General features: G+C 46.1%; 2 protein-coding genes across 4 annotated transcripts in view; one reads left to right on the top strand and one right to left on the bottom strand.

The window, feature by feature from the left end:
* Positions 1 to 16,455, bottom strand: part of LOC139269914 (zinc finger protein 551-like) — a 68,756-nt gene that overhangs the window by 25,563 nt on the left and 26,738 nt on the right. The gene's annotated exons all lie outside the window — the stretch shown is intronic.
* The window catches only part of LOC139269759 (zinc finger protein 239-like), a 57,329-nt gene that overhangs the window by 1,236 nt on the left and 39,638 nt on the right, over positions 1 to 16,455 (top strand). Inside the window, exon 2 of one of the 3 annotated variants that reach the window (XR_011594337.1) lies at positions 14,263 to 14,316. The exons of the other annotated variants lie outside the window; for them this stretch is intronic. The gene's annotated coding sequence lies outside the window, so the exon portion shown is untranslated. Of the gene's footprint in view, positions 1 to 14,262; positions 14,317 to 16,455 lie in introns of those variants that run through there. 3 annotated transcript variants of the gene reach the window in all.

Consider the following 16,455-nt stretch of genomic DNA (forward strand, 5'->3'; position numbering starts at 1 on the left):
TGCAACATCACTACCGACACCTGGAAGTTCTTGGCCAAAGACCGCCCTAAGTGGAGGAAGAATAACTGGGAGGGCGCTGAGTACCTCCAGTCTCGTCGCCGAGAGCATGCAGAAAATAAGCACAAGCAACAGAAGGAGCGTGAGGCAAACCAGATTCCCCACCCACCCTATCCTCCAACGACTGTCGCACCTGCGACAGAGACTGTACTTCCCATATTAGACTGTTCAGTCACCTGAGAACTCACTTTTGGAGTGGAAGCAAGTCTTCCTCGATTTCGAGGGAGTGCCTATGAATGAATGAATGATCAGTCATGTCCAGATCGATGGAGAGGAATAGCCAAATCGTTGGATTCAGCATCTGGTTTTGGGACCCCTGCAACAAGAAGTTTCATTTCATCAATAATTGGGAGATGTTCGCTGGACCTTTAAATTGCTTTCATGTAAATGCAAGGAGTGTTAGAAGCAATTTGTTAGAATTGCAATCCTATGCTGTGGTGGAGAAGTTAGACAAATTGTATATTTCTCAGACATGGCTAGATGATGATGATGGCACAGACATTCACCTAAAGGGCGACAAGGGTTTCAGAAAGGTGAGGGTAGGTCATGGGGAGGTGGGGTTGCTATTTTTATCAGTAAGAATCTAATAGCTAGAGAGAGACTTGATCTTGCCTCAACAGGCACAGCTGAATCTATCTCGGTTCAAGTGGGCCAAACTCATGGGCAGGGATTAATTATTGGTAATTGTTACAGGCCCCCAGATCACACACTTAGAAACATAGAAAATAGGTGCAGGAGTAGGCCATTCAGCCCTTCAAGCCCTGCACCGCCATTCAATAAGATCATGGCTGATCATTCCCTCGGTACCCCTTTCCTGTTTTCTCTCCATACCCCTTGATCCCGTTAGCCGTAAGGGCCATATCTAACTCCCTCTTGAATACATCCAATCAACTGGCATCAACAACTCTCTGCGGCAGGGAATTCCACAGGTTAACAACTCTCTGAGTGAAGAAGTTTCTCCTCATCTCAGTCCTAAATGGCCTACCCCTTATCCTAAGACTATGTCCCCTAGTTCTGGACTTCTTCAACATCGGGAACATTCTTCCCGCATCTAACCTGTCCAGTCCCGTCAGAATCTTATACGTTTCTATGAGATCCCCTCTCATCCTTCTAAACTCCAGTGAATAAAGGCCCAGTTGATCCAGTCTCTCCTCATATGACAGTCCAGCCATCCCTGGAATTAGTCTGGTGAACCTTCGCTGCACTCCCTCAATAGCAAGAACGTCCTTCCTCAGATTAGAAGACCAAAACTGAACACAATATTCAAGGTGAGGCCTCACCACGGCCCTGTACAACTGCAGTAAGACCTTCCTGCTCCTATACTCAAATCCCCTAGCTATGAAGGCCAACATACCATTTGCCTTCTTCACCACCTGCTGTACCTGCATGCCAACCTTCAATGACTGATGAACCATGACACCCAGGTCGCGTTGCACCTCACCTTTTCCTATTCTGCCTTTGTGTTTTTGTCCCCAAAATGGATAACCTCACATTTATCCACATTATACTGCATCTGCCATGCATTTGCCCATTCACCTAACCTGTCCAAGTCACCTTGCAGCCTCTTAGCGTCCCCCTCACAACTCACACCGCCACCCAGTTTAGTGTCATCTGCACACTTGGAGATATTACACTCAATTCCCTCATCCAAATCGTTAATGTATATTGTAAAGAGTTGTGGTCCCAGCACTGAGCCGTGTGGCACTCCACTAGTCTTTCCCTGCCATTCTGAAAAGGATCCGTTTATCCCGACTCTGTCCTTCCTGTCGGTCAACCAGTTCTCTATCCACATCAGTACATTACCCCCAATACCATGCGATTTGACTTTGCACACCAATCTCTTGTGCGGGACCTTGTCAAAAGCCTTTTGAAAGTCCAAATACACCACATCCACTGGTTCTCCCTTGTCCACTCTGCTAATTACATCCTCAAAAAATTACAGAAGATTCGTCAAGCATGATTTCCCTTTCATAAATCCATGCTGACTTGGACCGATCCCGTCACTGCTTTCCAAATGGACTGCTATTTCATCCTTAATGATTGATTCCAACATTTTCCCCACTACTGATGTCAGGCTAACCGGTCTATAATTACCTGTTTTCTCTCCCTCCTTTTTTAAAAAGTGGTGTTACATTAGCTACCCTCCAGTCCATAGGAACTGATCCAGAGTCGATAGGCTGTTGGAAAATGATCACCAATGCATCCACTATTTCAAGCACCACTTCCTTAAGTACTGTGGGATGCAGACTATCAGGCCCCGGGGATTTATCAGCCTTCAATCCCATCAATTTCTCTAACACAATTTCCCGCCTAATAAGGATATCCTTCAGTTCCTCCTTCTCACTAGACCCACTGTCCCCGAGTACATTCGGAAGGTTATTCGTGTCTTGCTTCGTGAAGACAGAACCGAAGTATTTGTTCAATTGTTCCCCATTATAAATTCACCTGAATCCGACTGCAAGGGACCTACATTTGTCTTCACTAATCTTTTTCTCTTCACATATTTATAGAAGCTTTTGCAGTCAGTTTTTATGTTCCCTGCAAGCTTCCTCTCGTACTCTATTTTCCCCCTCTTAATTAAACCCTTAGTCCTCCTCTGTTGAATTCTAAATTTCTCCCAGTCCTCAGGTTTGTTACTTTTTCTAGCCAATTTATATGCCTCTTCCTTGGTTTTAACACTATCCTTAATTTCCCTTGTTAGCCACGGTTGAGCCACCTTCCCCGTTTTATTTTTACTCCAGACAGGGATTGCTGAAGTTCATCCATGTGATCTTTAAATATTTGCCATTGCTTATCCACCATCAACCATTTAAGTATGTTTTGCCAGTCTATTCTAGCCAATTCACGCCTCATACCGTCGTAGTTACCTTTCCTTAAGTTCAGAACCCTAGTTTCCGAATTAACTATGTCACTCACCATCTTAATAAAGAATTCTACCATATTATGGTCACTCTTCCCCAAGGGGCCTTGCACAACAAGATTGCTAATTAGTCCCTTCTCATTACACATCACCCAGTCTAGGATAGCCAGCTCTCTAGTTGGTTCCTCGACATATTGGTCGAGAAAACCATCCCTAATACACTCCAGGAAATCCTCCTCCACCGCATTGGTACCAGTTTGGTTAGCCCACTCAATATGTAGATTAAAGTCGCCCATGATAACTGCTGTACCTTTATTGCACATATCCCTTATTTCTTGTTTGATGCTGTCCCCAACCTCACTACTACTGTTTGGTGGTCTGTACACAACTCCCACTAGCGTTTTCTGCCCTTTGGTATTCCGCAGCTCCATCCATACCGATTCCACTTCATCCAGGCTAATGTCCCTCCTTACTATTGCATTAATTTCTTCTTTAATCAGCAACGCCACCCCGCCTCCATTTCCTCTCTGCCTATCCTTCCTAAATGTTGAATACCCCTGGATGTTGAGTTCCTAGCCGAGGTCACCCTGGAGCCATTTCTCCGTGATGCCAATTACATCATATCCGTTAACTTCTGTCATCGCAGTTAATTCATCCACCTTATTCCGAATACTCCTTGCATTGAGGCACAGAGCCTTCAGGCTTGTCTTTTCAACACACTTTGCCCCTTTAGAATTTTGCTGTGATGTGGCCCTTTTTGTTTTTTGCCTTGGGTTTCTCTGCCCTCCACTTTTACTATTCTCCTTTCTATCTTTTGCTTCTGCCTCCATTTTATTTCCCTCTGTCTCCCTGCATAGGTTCCCATCCTCCTGCCATGTTAGTTTAACTCCTCTCCAACAGCACTAGCAAACACTCCCCCCAGGACATTGGTTCCGGTCCTGCCCAGGTGCAGACCGTCCGGTTTGTACTGGTCCCACCTCCCCCAGAACCGGTTCCAATGTCCCAGGAATTTGAATCCCTCCCTTTTGCACCACTCCTCAAGCCACGTATTCATTTGAGCTATCCTGCGATTCCTACTCTGACTAGCACGTGGCATTGGTAGCAATCCTGAGATTACTACTTTTGAGGTCCTACTTTTTAAATTTAGCTCCTAGCTCCCTAAATTCGTCTCGTAGAACCTCATCCCATTTTTTACCTATATCATGGGTACCTATGTGCACCACGACAACTGGCTGTTCACCCTCCCTTTTCAAAATGTCCTGCACCCGCTCCGAGACATCCTTGACCCTTGCACCAGGGAGACAACATACCATCCTGGAGTCTCGGTTGCGGCTGCAGAAATGCCTATCTATTCCCCTTGCAATCGAATCACCTATCACTATTGCTCTCCCACTCTTTTTCCTGCCCTCCTGTGCAGCAGAGCCACCCACGGTGCCATGAACTTGGCTGCTGCTGCTGCCCTCCCCTGATGAGTCATCCCCCTCAACAGTACCCAGAGCGGTGTATCTGTTTTGCAGGGGGATGACCGCAGGGGACCCCTGCACTACCTTCCTTGCACTGCTCTTCCTGTTGGTCACCCATTTACTATCTGGCTGTGTACCCTTTACCTGCGGTGAGACCAACGTGCTATTCACGTCATTCTCAGCATCGTGCATGCTCCAGAGTGAATCCACCCGCAGCTCCAGTGCTGCAACACGGTCCGTCATGAGCTGGAGGCGGTACACTTCCCGCACACGTCTTCGTCAGGGACACTGGAAGCGTCCCTGACTTCCCACATAGTACAGGAGGAGCATAACACGTGTCCGAGCTGTCCTGCCATGACTTAACCCCGAGATTAACTTAATTTGGCAACAACAATGCTAAATGTTACTTACTGATATAGAAAAGAAAAAGAAAAACTACTCACCAATCACTTACCCCCTTGGCTGTGACCTTTCGATTTCTTTCTACTTCTTTTTGCCTCTCTGCTGCTGCTGCTGCTGCTGCACCAGCTGGGCCTTTATAGGCCTCTGCCGATCCCCGGACTCCCCGCTGCTCGCACTCCTGCCTCCGACGACTGCTGGGCCTTTTATAGGCCTCCGCCGATCCCCGGACTCCCCGCTGCTCGCACTCCCGCCTCCGATGACTGCTGGGCCTTTTATAGGCCTCCGCCAATCCCCGATGGACCTAGTGCGCACACATATCGCAGTGTGGGCTGGCCCGTGCTGCCCCTGGGCCCCTGGCCCCGATCTCACGCCTCTCGTGGCCCCCGATCACATCCCTCTACAATCTCTCGCCGCTCCTTCGCCCCGACCTCGCCTCGCCTGCTGTATCTGCCCACGCTTCAATCACCGAACTGGACCTTGATGACGTCAGTCTTCGCTCCCCCTCCTGCACCAGCTCGCGCTGCTCCCTGAAGTAGTATGCCTCCAAACTGCCCATGGCCGCCGCTCGCCGCACCTTTTATGGCCCCAACCTGCCACTGATGTTGGCACGATGGTTTACCTGCTGTTGTGGTGGAAAATGCAGCTGAAATATTTATTGAAAATACACAAGACTGTTTCCTGACTAAACATATTAATGAAGTAACGAGGGATAATCATATATTAGATCTTGTTTTTAATAGTGAGCCTGACCTCGTATCAGGCTTCCATGTGGGGGAACATCTGGGCAACAGTGATCACAATGTTATACGGTTCTAATTGGCTAGTAGAACTAAAGGTACTGAGAACCTGCAATTCATACCGGATTTCAGAAGAGCAAACTTCTCCAAAATGGCAGATGATTTGGAATGAGTAAATTGGCTAACCCTCCTTGATGGTGATTCGACCGATGTTGAATATAAATGGAAAGTTTTTAAGAATAAGATTAAAAAATGTGGAAAACAAACAGGTACCCAAAATCAAAAGAAGGAAATGTGGTAAGAAAAAGCCAAGGTAGCTGACAGGTTATGTACAAAGACAAATAAGATATAAACAGAAATGTTTCTACAAATTAAAAACATTTAATACTCAAATAAACAGAGTTGAATACAAGGAACAACTAAAGAAAATGAAGGCTGATATTAGATCAGGTTCATGGGGCTGTTACATTTCTTCAAGGAGGCTTTGAGTGAGAACATAAGAAATAGGAGCAGGAGTAGGCCATACGGCCCCTCAAGCCTGCTCCACCATTTAATACGATCATGGCTGATTTGATCATGGACTCAGGTCCACTTCCCTGCCCACTCCCCATAACCCCTTATTCCTTTATCGGTTAAGAAACTGTCTATTTCTGTCTTAAATTTATTCAATATCCCAGCTTCCACAACTCTCTGAGGCAGCGAATTCCACAGATTTACAAACCTCTGAGAGAAGAAATTCCTCCTCATCTCAGTTTTAAATGGGAGGCCCCTTTATTCTAAGGTTATGCCCCCTAGTTCTAGTCTCTCCTATCAGTGGAAACATGCTCTCTGCATCCACCTTGTCAAAACGCCTCATAATCTTATACGTTTCGATAAGATCACCTCTCATTCTTCTGAATTCCAATGAATAGAGGCCCAACCTACTCAACCTTTCTCATGTCAACCGCTTATCTCCAGAATCAACCTTGTGAACCTTCTCTGAACTGCCTCCAAAGCAAGGATATCCTTTCTTAAATATGAAAACCAAAACTGTATGCAGTAGTTCAGGTGTGGCCTCACCAATACCCTGTATAACTGTAGAAAGACTTCCCTGCTTTTATACTCCATCCTCTTTGCAATAAAGGCCAAGATTCCACTGGCCTGCCTGATCACTTGCTGTACCTGCATACCATCCTCCTGTGCTTCGTGCCCCAGGTCCCGCTATACTGCAGCACTTTGCAATTTTTCTCCATTTAAATAATAATTTGCTCTTCGATTTTTTTTTTGTCTGCCAAAGTGCAAAACCTCACACTTTCCAACATTATGTGCCATCTGCCAATTTTTTGCCCACTCACTTAGCCTGCCTATGTCCTTTTGCAGGTTTTTTTGTGTCCTACTCACACATTGCTTTTCCTCCCATTTTTGTATTGTCAGCAAACCTGTTACACTCGGTCCCTTCTTCCAAATCGTTACTATAGATTGTAAATAGTTGGGGTCCCAGCACTGATCCCTGCGGCACCCCACTAGTTACTGATTGCCAACCCGAGAATGAACCATTTATCCCGACTCTCTGTTTTCTGTTAATTAGCCAATCCTCTATCCATGCTAATATATTACCCCCAACCCAGTGAACTTTTATCTTGTGCAGTAACCTTTTATGTGGCACCTTGTCAAATGCTTTCTGAAAGTCCAAATACACCACATCCACTGGTTCCCCTTTATCCACCCTGTTTGTTAAATCCTCAAAGTATTCCAGCAAATTTGTCAAACATGACTTCCCCTTCATAAATCCATGCTGACTCTGCCTGACTGAATTATGTTTTTCCAAATGTCCTGCTACTGCTTCTTTAATAATGGACTCCAACATTTTCCCAACGACATATGTTAGGCTAACTGGTCTATAGTTTCCTGCTTTCTATCTTCCACCTTTTTTAAATAGGGGCGTTACATTTACAGTTTTCCAATCTGCTGGGACCTCCCCAGAATCCAGGGAATTTTGGTAAATTACAACGAATGCATCCACTATCCCTGCCGCTACTTCTCTTAAGACCCTAGGATGCAAGCCATCAGGTACAGGGGATTTATCTGCCTTTAATCCCATTATCTTACTGAGTACCACCTCCTTAGTGATTGTGTTAAGTTCCTCCCCACCTATAGCCTCTTGACTATCCACTGTTGGGATATTTTTAGTGTCCTCTACCGTAAAGATTGATACAAAATATTTGTTCAGAGTTTCTGCCATCTCCATGTCACTAATTCCCTGATCTCATCCTTTAAGGGACCAATATTTACCTTAAGCTACTCTTTTCCTTTTTATATACCTGTAGAAACTCTTGCTATATGTTTTTATATTTCGTGCTAGTTTACTTTCATAGTCTATCTTCGCTTTCATCACCATTTTTTTTTTTAAAGAGAAGGTTGTGGGTTGACATCACACTCCAGAGACTTGAACACAAAATCTAGACTGACACTCCATCGCAGTGCTGAGGGAGTGCTGCTCTGTTGGAGGTGCCATCTTTCAGATGAGATGTTAAACCGAGGTCCTGTCTGCTCTCTCAGGTGGATGTAAAAGATCCCACGACACAATTTCGAAGAAGAGCAAGGGAGTTATCCCTGGTGTTCTAGGGCCAATATTTATCCCTCAATCAACATCAGTAAAGCAGATTATCTGGTCATTATCACATTGCGCATATTGGCTGCCGCATTTCCTACTTTACAACAGTGACTACATTTCAAAATTAGGTATAAGCGTTTTGGAGCCACCAGTGATCGTGAAAGATGCTATATAAATGCAAGTCTGTCTTTCTTTATCTCGATGTTCAGAGAGGCCATTAATGGCCCTTTAGAATCATAGAATCGTTACAGCAAAGAAGGCCATTTGGATTTCGAGCACATGCCGACTCTCAGCTAGTCCCACTTCTCTGCCCTTTCCCCGTAGCCCTGCAAATATTTTTCCTTCCGATACTTATCCAACTCTCTTTTGAAAGATAAGATTGAGTCTGCCTCCACCACCCTTTCAGGTAGTGCATTCCAGACCCTAACCACTCCCTGTGTAAAAAGCTTTTACTTACATCGCCTTTGCTTCTTTTGCCAATCACCTTAAATCTGTGTCCTCTGGTTCTCAATACCATTGTATATCTTCCTCCAGTCTGAAAAACAACCGTTCACCACTATTCTGTGTTTCCTGTCACTTAGCCAATTTCATATCCATGCTGCCACTATTCCTTTTCCATGGGCTTCAACTTTGCCGGCAAGCCTATTTTGTGGCACTTTGTTGAACGCCTCTGGAAATCGATGTACACTACATCAACTGCATTACCCTCATTAACCCTCTCAAAAAACTCGATCAAGTTGGTTAAACATGATTTGACTTTAACAAATCCATGCTGGCTTTCCTTAATTAATCCACACCTATCCAAGTGACTGTTAATTTTGTCTCTGATCATTGTTTCTGAAAGCTTCCCTACTACCGAGGTTAAACTGACCGGCCTGTAGTTGCTGGGTTTATCTTTACACCCTCTTTTGAACAATGGTGTAACATTTACAATTCTCCAGCTCTCTGACACCATCCCTGTATCTATAGCGGATTGGACTATTATGGTCAGTACCTTTGAAACAGAGGAAGCTGACGGGAGATTTAAGTGAGGTATACAAAATTATGAGGGGCCCAGATAGATTGGATAGGAAGGACCTATTTTCCTTAGCAGAGGGTTCAATAACCAGGGGGCATAGATTTAAAGTAATTGGTAGAAGGATTTGAGAGGAGATGAGGAAAAGTGTTTTTACCCAGAGGGTGGTGGGGGTCTGAAACTTACTGCCTGAAATGGTGGCAGAGGCAGAAACCCTCATCACATTTAAAAAGTGCTTGGACATACACTTAAAGAGCCTTGACCTACAGGGTTACAGACCCAGTGCTGGAAGGTGGGATTAGGCTGGTAAGCTCTTTTTTGACCGGCACTGAATGGCCTCCTCTGTCACAATTTTTCTATGATTCTATCTCTGCGATTTCCACCCTCCATTCCCTCAGCATCCTAGGATCATCCCATCCGCTCCTGGTGATTTATCTAATTTAAATACAGCCAGCCTTTCTAATACCGCTATTAATTTTTAACCTATCAAGTGTCTCCACTACCTTCTCCTTCACTATGTCTATGGCAGCATCCTCTTCCTTGGTGATGACAGATGCAAAGTACCCTCAGATGCCATACCCTCAGCCTCCATGCATAGGTCTCCTTTTTGGTCCCTAACAGCCTCACCTTTCCTTTTACTATTTATATGCCTATAGAAGATTTTTGGATTACCTTTTATATTAGCTGCCATTCTATTCTCATACTCTCTCTTTGCCCCTCTTATTTTCTTTTTCACTTTTCCTCTGACCTTTCTATATATAACCTGATTCTCAGATGTATTAGCAACCTCACATTTGTCATACACGCTCTTTTTCTGCTTCATCATATTCTCTATCTGTTTTGTCATCCAGGGAGCCCTGCCTTTAGTTGCCCTGCCTTTCCGCCCGAGTGGGAATGTACCTCAACTGTACCTGAACTATTTCCTCTTTAAAGGCAGACTATTGTTCCATTACAGGATTGCCTGCCAATCTTTGATTTCAGTTTACCAGGGCCAGATCCGTTCTCATCCCACTGAAAATAGCCTTCCCCCAGTTAAACATTATTACTGTCGATTGCTCCCTGTCCCTTTCCATAGTTAATCTAAACCTTATGATACTATAAAGAAAGAAAAGATAGACTTGTATTTATATAGCGCCTTTCACAATCTCAGGACGTCACAAAGAGCTTTACAGCCAATGAAGTACTTTTGAAGCGTGGTCACTGTTGTAATGTGGGAAATGTGGCAGCCAATTTGCACGTAGCAAGATCCAACAAACAGCAATGTGATAATGACCAGATAATCTGTTTTTGTTATGTTGATTGAGGGACACCAGGGATAACTCCCCTGCTCTTCTTCAAAATAGCTCCCTGGGATCTTTCACATCCACCTCAGGGAGCAGAAGGGGCCTTGGTTTAACATCTCATCTGAAAGACGGCAACTCCCTCAGCACTGCACTCCCTCAGCACTGCACTGGAGTGTCCACCTAGATTTATGATCAATGTTCACCTACTGACACTTGCTCCACTTGACCTATCTCATTCCCCAGAACTAGATCCAGCAATGCCTCTTCCCTCATCAGGCTGGAAACATACTGATCAAGAAAGTTCTCCTGAATACCCTTCACAAATTCTTCCCCTTCTCTGCCCCTTACACTATCACTATCCAATCTATATTAGGATCGTTGAAGTCCCCTATTATTACTACTCTATAGTTCTTGCACCTCTCTGTTATTTCTCTGCAAATTTGCTCCTCCATATCTTTCCCACTATTTGGTGGTCTATAGAATACACCTAGTAGTGTAATGGCAACTCTATTATTTCTTAACTTTAGCCATATAGATTCTGTCCTGGACCCCTTCAGGACATTCTCTCTCTCCAGTACTGTAACATTCTTCTTAACCAATACTGTCACATCACCTGCTATCTTTCCTTTCCTATCTTTCCTGAGCATCTTATAACCAGGAATATTTCATACCCAATCCTTCGCTTTTTTGCGCCAGGTCTCAGTTATTGCCACAACATCATATTCCCATGTGGCTATTTGTGCCTGCAGCTCACTTACCTTGTTTACTATGCTTCGAGCGTTCACATAAATACACTGAAAACCCATCTTAGACCATCCTGTATTCTCTCTTAGTTGGACCCCATTTAATACCTTACTATTTCTTACTTTAGTGCTCTCTGCCTGTCTCAATCCTTTGAGCACTGTATTTCCCCTTTCTAATGTTACATCCTGGTGCCCCATCCCCCCTAGTTTAAACCCTCCCCAACAGCATTAGAAAACCTGCCGCAAGGATATTGGTTCCGGCTCTGTTGAGGTGCAACCTGTCCGGCCTGTACAGGTCCCACCTCCCACATAACCGGTCCCAATGCCCCAGGAATCTGAAGCCCTCCCTCCTGCACCATCTCTCCAGCCATGGGATGGGGGGGGGGGAAGGGGGGGGAGGAGGGGGAGGGGGGGAGGAGAAGGGGGGGAGGAGGGGGAGGGGGGGAGGAGAAGGGGGGGAGGGGAGGGGGGGAGGGGAGGGAGGAGAAGGAAGGAAGGGGGGAGGGGGAGGGAAGGAAGGAAGGAGAGGGGGGAGGGAGGCTGAACGGGCCCGGCCAGGCCCAAGACTTCGAGCAGGGCCCGTCCCCAGCACCAGATTTACAGGTAGGTGGCATTGGGTCGGGTCGGGAGCGCGGGTCAGGTGGGAGGGAGCGCAGGTCGGGTTGCGGGGGGTGGCGGAGGGGGGTCGGTTTGGGTCGGGTTCGGGGGGGGGGGTGCGGTTGGGACCACGGGTCGGGTCGGGGGTGGAGGGAGGTCGGGTCGGTTCAGTTGGGGGCGGGGGAAGGGAGGTCAGGTCGGGGAGGGGAGGGAGGGAGCGCGGGTCGGGGAAGGTCGGGGGCGGGGGGTGGGAGGTCGTGTCGGGTCCGGGGGGAGGAGGTTGGGAGCGCGGATCGGGTCTGGGGGGCGGAGCGGGAGTCGAGTCGGGTTGGGAGGAAGCAGGAGCTGGGCGTGGGAGGCAGCCTTATTCACGCAGTCCCAGTGAGGCCATTCGGCCAGGGCTAGGGGCTGCGTCCCTCGGCCCCTCCCACACAGTTTTGGGCGCCTGGAGCTACTGCACATGCGCGCCCACTGTAGCGTGCATGTGCAGAGGTCCCGGCACTGTTTTCAGCGCAGGGACCTAGCTCCGCCCCCTACAGCTTGTGCTGCGCCGCGCCTGACTCAAGAGGACCAGCAGAGAGCCGGAGAATCTGTAAGTTTTTTTTAGGCGCACTTTCTGGCGCGAAAAACGCCGTTCTAGGTGCGGCCCAAAACTTAGGCCCATAGAGTGTGGAAATTATGATGAACCTGTATAAAACACTGGTTCGGCTCCAACTGGAGTTTTGTGTCCAATTTTGGGCACCACACTTTAGGAAGGATGTGAAGTCCTTAGAGAAGGTGCAGAAAAGATTTAAAAGAATGATTCCAGGGATGAGGGACTTCAGTTACGTTGATTGACTGGGAATCTGGGGTTGTTCTCATTGGAGCAGAGACGATTGAGGAGATTTGATCAAGGTGTTCAAAATCACAAGAAGTCTGGATAGGGCAGATAGAGGGAAACTGTTCTCACTGGCAGAAGGGCCGAGAACCAGAAGACACAGATTTAAGGTGATTCTCAAAAGAAGCAAAGGTGACGTAAGAAAAAACTTTTTTAATGCAGCGAGTGGTTGGGATCTGGAATGCAATACCTGAAAGGGTGGTGGAAACAGACTCAATCTTATCTTTCAAAAGGGAGTTGGATAAGTATCTGAAGGAAAAAAAATTGCAGGGCTACAGGGAAAGGGAGAGGGCCTAACTGAGAGCCGGCATGGGCTCGTCGGGCTGAATGGCCTTCTTGTGTGCCACTGTAACCATTCTATGATTTTAATTTGTTGTTTCTCTGTTGGTCACTGAGCCCTGAAGCCCAGATGTTAGAGCAGATGACCAAAAGATTGGGCGAGGAGAACATAAGAATTCGGAGCAGGAGTAGGCCATTCGGCCCCTCGAGCCAGCTCCGCCATTCAATAAGATCATGGCTGATCTTCTACCTCAACTCCACTTTCCTGCACTATCTCCATATCTGTTGATTCACTTAAAATCCAAAAATCTCTGTCTTGAATATACTCAACGACTGAGTTTCCAAAGCTCTCTGGGGTAGAGAATTCCAAAGACTCACCACCCTCTGAGTGAAGAAAATTCTCCTCATCTCAGTCCTAAATGGCCAACCCCTTATTCTGAGACTGTGACCCCTGGTTCTAGACTCCCCAGCCTGGGAAACATCCTCCCTGCATCTACCCTGTCAAGCCCTGTAAGAACTTTGTATGTTTCAATGAGATCACCTCTCATTCTTCTACACTCGAGAGAATATAGGCCTAGTCTACTCAATCTCTCCTCATGGGACAATCCCCCACATCCCTGGAATCAGTCTGTTGAACCTTTGTTGCAGTCTCTCTCTATGGCAAGTATATCCTTTCTTAGGTAAGGAGTCCAAAACTGTACACAATACTCCAGGTGTGGTCTCACCAGAGCCCTATATTCGGATGTCTTACTCTTATACTCAAATCCTCTTGTATTAAAGGCCAACATACCATTTGTTTTTCTAATTGCTTGCTATACCTGAATGTTAGGTAGGTTTTAAGGAGCCTCTTCAAGGAGGAAAGTGAAGTGGAGAGGAGGAGCGATTTAGGGAGGGAATTCCAGAGCTTAAGACCGAGGCAGCTGAAGGCACGGCCATTGATAGTGGAGTAATTAAAATCGGTGATAGTCAAAAGGCCAGAATAAGTTGAGTACAGAATTCTAGGGGGACTATAGGGCAGGAGGAGATTACAGAGATTGAGAGGGGCGAGTCCATGGAACGATTTGAAAACAAGGATGAGAATTGTGAAATCGAGGTCTTGCTTAACTGGGACCCAATGTAAAGAAAGAACGAATTGCATTTATATAGCGCCTTTCATGACCACCAGACGTCTCAAAGCGCTTTTGAAGTGTAGTCACTGTTGTAATGTTGGAAACGCAGCAGCCAATTTGTGCACAGCAAGCTCCCACAAACAGCAATGTGATAAAGACCAGATGATCTGCTTTTTTTGTTATGTTGATTGAGGGATAATATTGGCCAAGACATCGGAGATAACTCCCCTGCTCTTCTTCAAAATAGCACCATGGGATCTTTTACGTCCACTTGAGAATCCAGACAGGACTTCGGTTTAACGTCTCATCCGAAAAACGGCACCTCCGACAGTACTCCCTCAGCGCTGCACTGAAGTATCAACCGAGATTTATGTGCTCAAGTTCCTGGAGTGGGATTTGAACTCAGAGCCTTCTGACTCCGAGGCAAGGGTGCTATCGACTGAGCCACAGCTGACACTGTTGGTCAGCAAGCACAGGGGTGATGGGTGAACGGGACTTGGATGAGAGTTAGGATATGCCAGCAGAGTTTTGAATGGGCTCCACTTTATAGAGGGTAGAACTAGGCCAGCAAGCCTGGAGTGTGTTGGAATAGTCAAGTCTAGAGATGATAAGGACATGGATGAGGCTTTAGGCAGGAGTTAAGTTGAGGTAGTGCGGAGACGGGCGATATTATGAAGGTGGAAATGGGCAGTCTTAATGATAGAACGGATATGAGATGGGAAGCACAATTTGTGATTAAATATGACACCAAGGTTGCGAACAGACTTGGTCAGCCTTGGACAGTTGCCAGGGAGAGCGATCAAATCAGTGGAAAGGGATCAGAGGTTGTGACGTGAACCAAAGACAATTACTTCAGTCTTCCCGATAATTAATTGGAGGAAATTTCTACTCATCCAGTGCTGGGTGTCGGTCAAGCCCATCATCACCATAGGCAGTTCCTCAGAATTGAGGAATATTTGCTTCTACTCTTAGCATGAGTTCTTAGGTGGTTGTACAGTCCAATACGAGAACCACAGTCATTGTCACAGGTGGGACAGACAGTGGTTGAAGGAAAGGCTGGGCAGGGAGTCTGGTTTGCCGCATGCTTCTTCCTCTGCCTGCACTTGATTTCTAAGTTCCTGGGCAACTATGGCGGTGTGGCATTCTGGTCTGTCGCTGTTGGGGTTGTCCATGAGGGTCCTGACGTTCCAGGTCCCGAACTTCATGTTAGAGGAGTGGAAGATGCCTGTGCGTGTGGTCAAGCAGTCCAATAGTATATATATTATATATTCAGGTAGCAGAATGGACGGAAAGATTGCTACAAAACAGAAATCCAAGTGTAGAAGTTTAAGAGATCTGTCATGATCTTATTGAACGGTGGAGCAGGTTCGAGGGGCCAAATGGCCTCCTCCTGTTCCTATTTCTTATGCAAGAGTGTTTCTTGTACTGGTGGAAAGTGAGAAGTGGTCTCCCACAGGGATCTGTGCTGCTGGGACCAATGCTGTGAACTTGGAGTATGGAGTCTGCATTTGAAGATGACACCAAATTGGATGGCATAGCTAATAATGTGGGGGGCTGCACTAATATACAGGAAGTCATAAACAGGCTTGTTTGTGGGCAGATAAATGGGGAATGAAATTGAATATTGTGAAATGTGAGCTGGTTCATTTTGGTAGAAGGAATAAGGAGACCACTTATTCCTTAGAAGAGAAGAAATTAAATGGACTAAGGTGCAAATAGACCTGGGAATACAGACACATAAAACTAGCAACACAAATTGGACAGACCATAAACAGCGCAAAGGAAATACTAGGGCTCATTTCTAGAACAAAATACAGAAGCAGGGAGATGATGTTCAATCTATATAGAACCTTGGTTAGACACAGTGAGCAGTTCTGGTCTCCACACTACAAAAAGATATTGAAGCACTGGAGAAAATGCTGAAAATATTTACTAGAATGTTACCAGAATCGAGAGGATGCAACTCTTAGGCAAGATTAAGCAGGCTTTTTTCTCAGGAAAAGAGGAGACTAAGAGAAGACCAGAGAAATATGAAGACGTTTGATTAGGGTAGTTGTGGAGAAACTTTTCATTTATGGGCGAGTCAGAACAAGGGGCAGAAACATAAGACAGTCATGAACAGATTAAATAAAGAATTAGGAAGAATTTATTTACTCAGAGTGGTGAGAATGTGGACCTCACTGCCATAAGGAGCAGTTGAAGCAGATTGCATTTAAGGGAAGGCTTGATGCATCCATAAGGGAGAAGGGAACAGAGGGATATTGGGGCAAGGAGGAATGAGATCATTAGAGTGAGAAGAGATTCGTATGGAGTATAAACACTGGCACAGACCAGTTGGGCCGAATGGCCTGTTTCTATGCTGTAAGTTCTATGTCTGTACAGCAGGGGTGGTTTAATACTTGGGCCGACGAGGCCCTGGGGTGCATTAATGCTCAGAGCT

Source organism: Pristiophorus japonicus, chromosome 1, assembly GCF_044704955.1.
Source record: "Pristiophorus japonicus isolate sPriJap1 chromosome 1, sPriJap1.hap1, whole genome shotgun sequence".
In the NCBI taxonomy this organism is placed as follows: domain Eukaryota; kingdom Metazoa; phylum Chordata; class Chondrichthyes; family Pristiophoridae; genus Pristiophorus; species Pristiophorus japonicus.